Genomic DNA, 7,624 nt, shown 5'->3' on the forward strand with positions numbered 1-7,624 from the left:
GACCCGCGTCTACGCGTCAACAATTGCACGTCTTCCATTTCTGCACCGCAACACGCGTCCTCGAGTCTAACCCTGGAAATTTAGATATACTCAGGTATAACCTCGAGTATTATACTAGCATTTTTTGTGTGCTCAGTTTTCCCCTTGAGTGCTAATACCGGCTAGTGCAATATGCTTAGTTTTACCCTCAAGTAGCTGGTCAACGGACAGATCAACAAATGGGATTAACTAGTTAAATGAGTCATTTAATGTGCAAAAAATTCCGAAAAATAGTGGCACATACTCATGGAGTCTTTACCACAAATTGCCAGTTCTCAAAACATAGATAAGTCATAGATAAATCAAGTTTTACCACAAATTGCCACTTCTCAAAGGCCTTCTCAAATCACCTAGTAGCTATGAAGGTGCATGGTTTTCCACAATAAGCCCTTCCCAAAACAGCTTTTCCCAAAACATACTTTGTCTAAATGAGGCCACAATTCTCACACTCATGTATATTTGTATTGCAAATAGTTTGAGATAGGCCAAGATGGGTTTCATTGTACAAAACACGCATTTTCCATTTTTTAAATCTTATATTTGAATCCCTTAGTCTGTTTATTACATAGGTGCCCTTGGTTTCTTGATACTACTCAGCTTTGCCCTCTCCCTCCACAAATTCTCTCACACGTGCAACATTGCCCCGATTGGTCTAGCCCATGTCACGCGGATCGTGCCCACCGACCGTTGATCGTATGATCTAACGGGCAGGATAACCCTCTCTCTCTCTCTCTCGTCGGCGGTTACCTTCCACTCTCTAAGTATGCTAAAGGGCGGTTTTCTGTATTCATTTTCACGCGCTAAAAATTATAAACTCTTTTAGGCATTACTTTTCACGCAAAAAATGATAAACCATCACTGATTTGTTGTAGCCATTAATTTTCACGCAAAAAATGATAAAACATCACCGATTTGTTGTAGCCATTAATTTTCACGAAAAAAATGATAAACAATCACCGATTTGTTGTATCCATTAATTTTCACGCAAAAATGATAAACCATCACCGATTTCTTGTAGCCATTACTATTCATGGTAAAAATCATAAATGAACCAATCTATCTATCTCTGTATTTGAAGTTTGGAAGGGTTTACCATCTACTTATGTTAACTTTCGAGGTTTTGACCTGAAAACAAATGGGTATTATAAAGGGAAATAAAAGTTGAAAAAAATGTAAAAACGAAACAATCTACCTATCTTTGTATAGAAGATGGTTTGTATGATTTTTAAGGTCATTTAGAGAAGGTAGAAAAATCCCGTTTGAGAAGGTCGAAAAAACCTAACTTGTTACAAAATAAAGCTGGTTTCAGTGAGACCAAACCAAATTTGGCATACATTATGCCATATCTATAACAACAAGGAATATCTAAAAGGGAAAGTTTCACAAAATTTGAAATTTAGGGCGAAAATGATGCCATACATGATGCTGTTTTTCGAGGTTTTGACCAGAAAATCAATTGGGTATTATAAAGGGAAATAAAAAGTTCGAAAAATATAAAAATGAAACAATCTATCTATCTATGTATAGAAGATCAGCTGTATGAAATTTGAGGTCATTTAGAGAAGGTAGAATAAATCACCTTGTTAGAAAAGCTGGTTTCAGTGAGACGAAATGGCATGCGTTTAAGCAAAGTGATTTTTTCGAACATCTCCAAATGACCCCAAATGTGCCATACATGATGCCATACGTGTAACAACAAGGAACCCTATCTAAAAAGTGTCAAAAAAGTTTGCCCAACCGTATAGCTCTATCAAAAAGAACCTCACCATGGCGCTAGTATAATTTTGGGCTTAGTTACAAACATTCGTTACCTAACCTTCAACACGAAACTTGTTTCAAATCACTTTTGGCGTACAAGAAACAAATCCCACCTTGATTCGAGCACCACAGCCTCCAAACGATGCCGATATCGGCATGGTCAGAACGGCTATGCTCGCCGCCACTGCTAGGTCACCGTCGGGATGCACCCTCAATCCCGTCCCCTCATTCGATCATTGACACACCAGAGATACCGCCGAGGCCAATGCCGAACGTACATGCTGATGCCAATGCCGAAAATGCATGCACGCCGCTGTGGGCACGGCCACGCCGCCCCGCTATGCTGGACGCCACAGGCCACCGCGAGGTCTTTCCCTTCGCCACCATACTCTTCTAGCACCCATCTATACACGCCAGAAAGAAGAGACACTAGTTTTCTCTACATTGCTCGCGTTCGTGTCGGACACGGTCAGTCAAAGTTTTGAGGTAGTCATCGATGTCGTCGACCATTTCTTCTCTTCTTTGCATGGTTAAACGCGTCTAGTTCATATCTATCTAATGCATCTGGTCTCGCCTCATGCAGTTCTTTGTGGACGTCGATCTCATCTCGGCACCCCGCAGGCCACCTCCTCCGTGTCATCGTTGTAGAGCTCCGCTTAAAAATCTATTCCTACCCGTGTATTGCCCCTTGTATCAACGCCATGGCCCACTTGTCATTCGATATACCGAAGCCCCACTCGTGCGCGTTTTGGTCAGGGATACAGCGATGCTTACGGTCAAACAAAGATGGATGGTCTGACGTGTCTTTGCGGGCTCTACGTGGCCCCACTAGTCAGAAGATAACGGTCAACCGTCGGGCAACCGGCCGTTACAGCACCTGTGATGGTTTCAGACAAGGTCTTGGGAAAAACTGAGGAAAAACTAAGGAGTTGGGAAAACTGAGCACAACTAAGAAACCGAGGGCACGAAAATAGAAATCCCAATATTTTATGGTGTCAAATATAGTGTATTCACGATTCCTCTTTCTCGTAATACATGTAAGGTATCTATTTTCTAAACTTACATTAGCAAATTATATTCTTAAAATTCGGGCTATTTTAGACAATTCATTGGTCTATAGCCAGCCAGTCAGCTAGACCTGGAGTTAAAACTCGAAACTCATAAGTTAAACAAGTAACTCGCGACACGACTCATCTCGAATTGAAATCGATGTATAACGAGTCGAGTCGAGTTTCAACTTTTGTTGTTAAACAAGTTCAAGCTAAACGAGCCGAGTTCACCTACTCTTGAGTAGCTTGTTTAGCTCAGTAAAAAATCAACATTAGGATGTACAATCTGGTCAAAAAAGCTAATCCAGCCCAAGTGGCTAAGTGCCTAAGTCTTGCTGACCCAAGTCCTCTTTTGCTATTTGGTAATTCAAGTACACTTAGGGTTTGTTGGCTTTTCTTCCAATGTTTCTTGTAAATATGGTTTATGTCTTGTCTACTGACCTGTTGATATTATTGTTGTGATATAATTATTGATTGTTGTGTTTTCTCGGCTGTATTTTGTGGTGCCATATTTCTAATGATTGACTTGTATCACTTATGCCCAAGTAATTAAGAAAATGCATCATATATTATACATGTCTCCTTTGACTATTTTAAACGATCTACTCATGAGCTATTCACGAGCTTTGCGAGTCGAGGGAGCCAAGTTTTAAATCTAAACTCGATTGTTAAACGAGTTGAGTCGAGCTAACTCACTAATCGACTGAGCTTTAACGAGTCCAGCCACGCTGGCTTGGTTCGGCTCGAATTCCGGGCGTACAGTCAGCCAAGTTGCCAAAGAGCAAAACTCTCTGGACAGCAACAACTTTTCCTGCACAACAACACAACCAACCTTAGTCAGCCCAAACAAAGAGCCCTAAGGCGGTGACTCATTCCTCCGCTCGGTCGCGCCTCCCATAATCCGTCGCCGTGGTCCACAACGCCGCTACCCTTTTCCTCAATGCTTCCGACGCCTCGACCTCCCCCATGTTCCTCACAATGCACCACCGCCGGCGACCTCTTCCACTCGACGACGCCCCTACTGCCTCATACTGCCCGAGGCAGACCGCGCCTCCGCCTCTAGGCATTCCCCATGATAGGCTCCTGCGCCTCCGCCACTATGCTTTCCTCGTGAGGGGCTCCCACTCCTCGTTGTAGTGCGGCGCCACAGAAGAAGACCATCCTAAGTGCAGCATTGTCGCTGTCTTCATGGTGGAAGGCAGGGAGGAGCTCGGTCGGATTGGACGCAATGTCCTGACCTGATGTGGCAGCAACTTTGTCGCTGGCCTTTTAAGAAAAGATTTTGTTCAACTGATTTGTTAAGTGCAACAGTTGGTGAACCCGCAGCTTTTGCGAAGTGTTAAACTCGGGAAATCAAACTGACACGAGGCCGTCTACATCATTTGGCCGTGAAGATACTTTTCTTTGCCGAGTACTGCATTTTGTCACACGGCAAAGGCTTTACCCAGTATCCACGAAAATACACTCGGCAAAGAAACTTTGCCGAAGTAGACTTTGTTCACAATGCTTTGCCGAGATTTTTTTTTTCTTTTGCTGAGTCTCTTTGATACACGGTAAAGATTTTTTTCTGTAGTGATGTGTAGCCAAAAAGAATAAGAAAAAAGAATACTTTCACGCTAATGCCGGAAAATAAGCAGCCTTCATGTTCAGCAGATACATCAAGTAAGGTACAAGAAGCAGGTTAAACTCCTTATTAATGTTCAAAGAATTAAATTCCTAGTTCACATCTGCAAGCAATTACTTTTTTTTTGTATTTTCAACATGCACATGAAGAAAATGACAATAGTTCGTTTTATTATTTTCCAAACTCAGCCATGGACAACATGAACATTACAGCAGATAAAACATTCAACACAAATTTAATGATGCTGATGTACATCAAGGATTAACATGAGAATCGCATCTGATGTACATCATGATAACATATCAGCAAATATGGAAAAACTCAAACTTGGTTTAAAACTAGCTTCATCCTTCTAAGATCAAGTGTAATCCACGTGGGAGCCGGATAATCAGACCAAAGCTGAGGTGACACGATTTCCTCCCTCGTGTTATTGCACAGGTTGAGAATTCCTATATCACGGCGATTATTCTCAAATCCTTTTGTCCACAAAAAGCTATCGTCAGTGAAGTATGCATGATTTGCCTTGAGACCTGGATATTCTTTGGCACTAAGACAAAGCGACTGATTATACCCAAGAAACAATACATGGTCACCCAAGCTCCTGACTTTCTCACGTCCTTTCCCTGCAATGCCAACTTTATACATCCTAAATCTGCCAGTGTTCCAATAAACAAATGCTCCAGGCTCAGGTTCTAGCTCATAATCAGAAAATGATCTCCCAACTTGCAGAAGATCGCCCCATGGAGCTTGTACAATGTACATGCTCCTACACTTTTCAACCTCGAACCTCCTCAAAATCATCTTGCATGTCACCTTAGGGCCAGAGAGATCGAAGGCATGAATTTCTCCATCCGTGTTGGTAGCATATAGCAGTCCATCTTTGTAGATGCAGTCATCGAAGAAGGCGTGCGGCGGCAGCCAGGTCCAACTATCATCCCCGATCCTCGCAAAGGAGAGCTGGCGATGTGGGTTGTGGATGAGCACCACAATTAAGCTCTTAGTGGATGTGTCCAAAAGCACAAAGGCCTTGTGTTGGAGAAACTTCCGTAGCTCGTTGAGAGCAATGATTTCCGGGGGCGATGAACCTTTTCTGCAGTGTGCAATGAGTATTCGTACATGTGGAGAGCACCGGTGTCATCATAGATGGGCTTCACTTGTTCTATGGTGGTCACAGAAGGGAGGCCAATCTGCTCACCGGTAATCGGGTTGACGAGTTGCATCTCAGACCTCTCATCAACTGTAACTAGGAAGCCCAGGGATGATCCAATCACAAACCTGCCGCGGAGGAGTGGGCCGGTGAGAGGCAGCTTGTAAACCCTCTTCTCCGCGAGACTGTAGAGACATGCAATGTTCTTCCCAGCGTATTGACAAGTGTAGAGCAGACATGGCGTCTGGGCCTGTTCGTAATACTTCCCAAGGTTGAGTAGGCTGGTGTAGGCCGAACGCCAGGAGGAGCACACAAAGCCTGCACGCGCGAGATCTAGGATCTGGAGGCGGGAAAATATGTCAATTAAGATGTCCTGAGGCAGCTCCGGCGACTGGCACATCACAGTCGCCATCGTAGGTAGATCATCGTGCGTTCTCCTTCCACGCAATCAAGGCAGCTCCGTGCATTCTTCGCCCGTCACGGTCGTCGCCATTGTTTGTGGATGATGAATATCTTTTTTCCCGAAATTTCTTCACGATTAAGTACTAAGAGGAAGTCTGCACATGTTAACAGATCGTGATCTTCAAACTTCGTGCAAATAATTCTAGGTCACCTCCGAGTTCTCCCACAGAAAAGATTAAAGGAAGAGCACTGACCGGCGGCCACAAACACCAGGGGTGTCTTGGGAGGAGCAGCAAGAAACCGGAGAAGAGGGTGGCCGTCGTTCCGCGGCGAGCTGATGGGTCCGAACCGGGTTGACGACGAGTGCAGCGTGGGGACAACAAGGGGAGGTCGGAGGTGGAGATTTCGCGCGGCGGCCGGCCGCTGGGAAGGGGAGAAGTCCTGGAGTTTTGAGCTTACGCGTACACCTTCCGGTTGTTTGGGCTTGGCCCATCTGCTGGTTCTCCTTCTTTCGTTAGTTTCCTTAGTTTTTGTCCGTGCGCTAAGCCCAGTTTAATGGGTCAGTTTTATGGAGTACTCCCTCCCTTCTGATTTAGTTTACATTCTAGAAAAAATAAGACAAACTAGTATTGCATTTATTAGTACTACTTGATATGTGAACAACCAATCTAAACTAGTACATTAAAAATAACAACTAATAAAAAGAGCAAAATCATTTCATTTTTAGTGTTGTTGTTGACTAAAAGGTAGAATGTAGATTATTTCGGAACAAATTTTAGAACTAGAATGTAGAGTATTTCAGAACGAAGGGTGTATAAATTTTTAAAATTTGTACATGAAAGCAAAACAAATACAGTGCGCCACAAAAAAAGTGAGTCTAGCTCACTTGGTTAGGAAAGTGGATGTACAACCTAGCCACCCAGGTTCAAGTCTCCAGGGACGCGAATTTTGGTTCTTATTATTTAAAAACAAAACTCCCACATCTCGGAATCACTTCATGAATGCACGGTACTTTTGTACTAGCCGATATATGCAAAAGTTTGCCGTGAGAGTCCCAATCGCTAGCTATTTCTGCCGCTTTTCTCTATTTTTTTGCGAATAGGACAGTGACATTAAAAAAACATTGAACAATACAAACAATACAAAACAGCCTAAGAAAAATGAAAATTAAAAAGAGATCCGTGAGAAACCCTTCATATTCAACCTCCAGACCATGTTGATGGTGCGCCGTCGCTCCTACCTGAGTCGACCTGACGTTGTTGGTTGCGAACGGAAAGTCGCCGAACGGGTCAAAAAGATCACATCCGTCCGGAGACGAAGAAGCAGGATGAATTGCTGATGAAGTTTCTTGACGATTCGAAGATCCCCACAAGCCAAACGAAATCCTCGAAGACCAAACTGCTTTTGACTATTTTATACATGTTCCTTTTGACTATTTTAAACGAGCTACTCCGGAGCTATTAGCGTGCTTTGCGAGTCGAACCAAGTTTGAAATCTAAACTCAATTGTTAAACGACTTAAGTCGAGCTAACTCGCTAGTTGATTGAGCTTTAACGAGTCGACCCGCGCTAGCTTGGCTCGGCTCGAATTGCGGGCCTAAAGTCA

At 43.5% G+C, this 7,624-nt stretch overlaps 1 pseudogene; it reads right to left on the minus strand.

Annotated features, from left to right (window-relative positions):
- Positions 1-4,791: 4,791 nt before the first annotated feature.
- Positions 4,792-6,029, minus strand: LOC124664106 (annotated as a pseudogene).
- Between the last annotated feature and the right edge of the window lie 1,595 nt (positions 6,030-7,624).

This window comes from Lolium rigidum, chromosome 6, assembly GCF_022539505.1.
Source record: "Lolium rigidum isolate FL_2022 chromosome 6, APGP_CSIRO_Lrig_0.1, whole genome shotgun sequence".
In the NCBI taxonomy this organism is placed as follows: Eukaryota; Viridiplantae; Streptophyta; class Magnoliopsida; order Poales; family Poaceae; genus Lolium; species Lolium rigidum.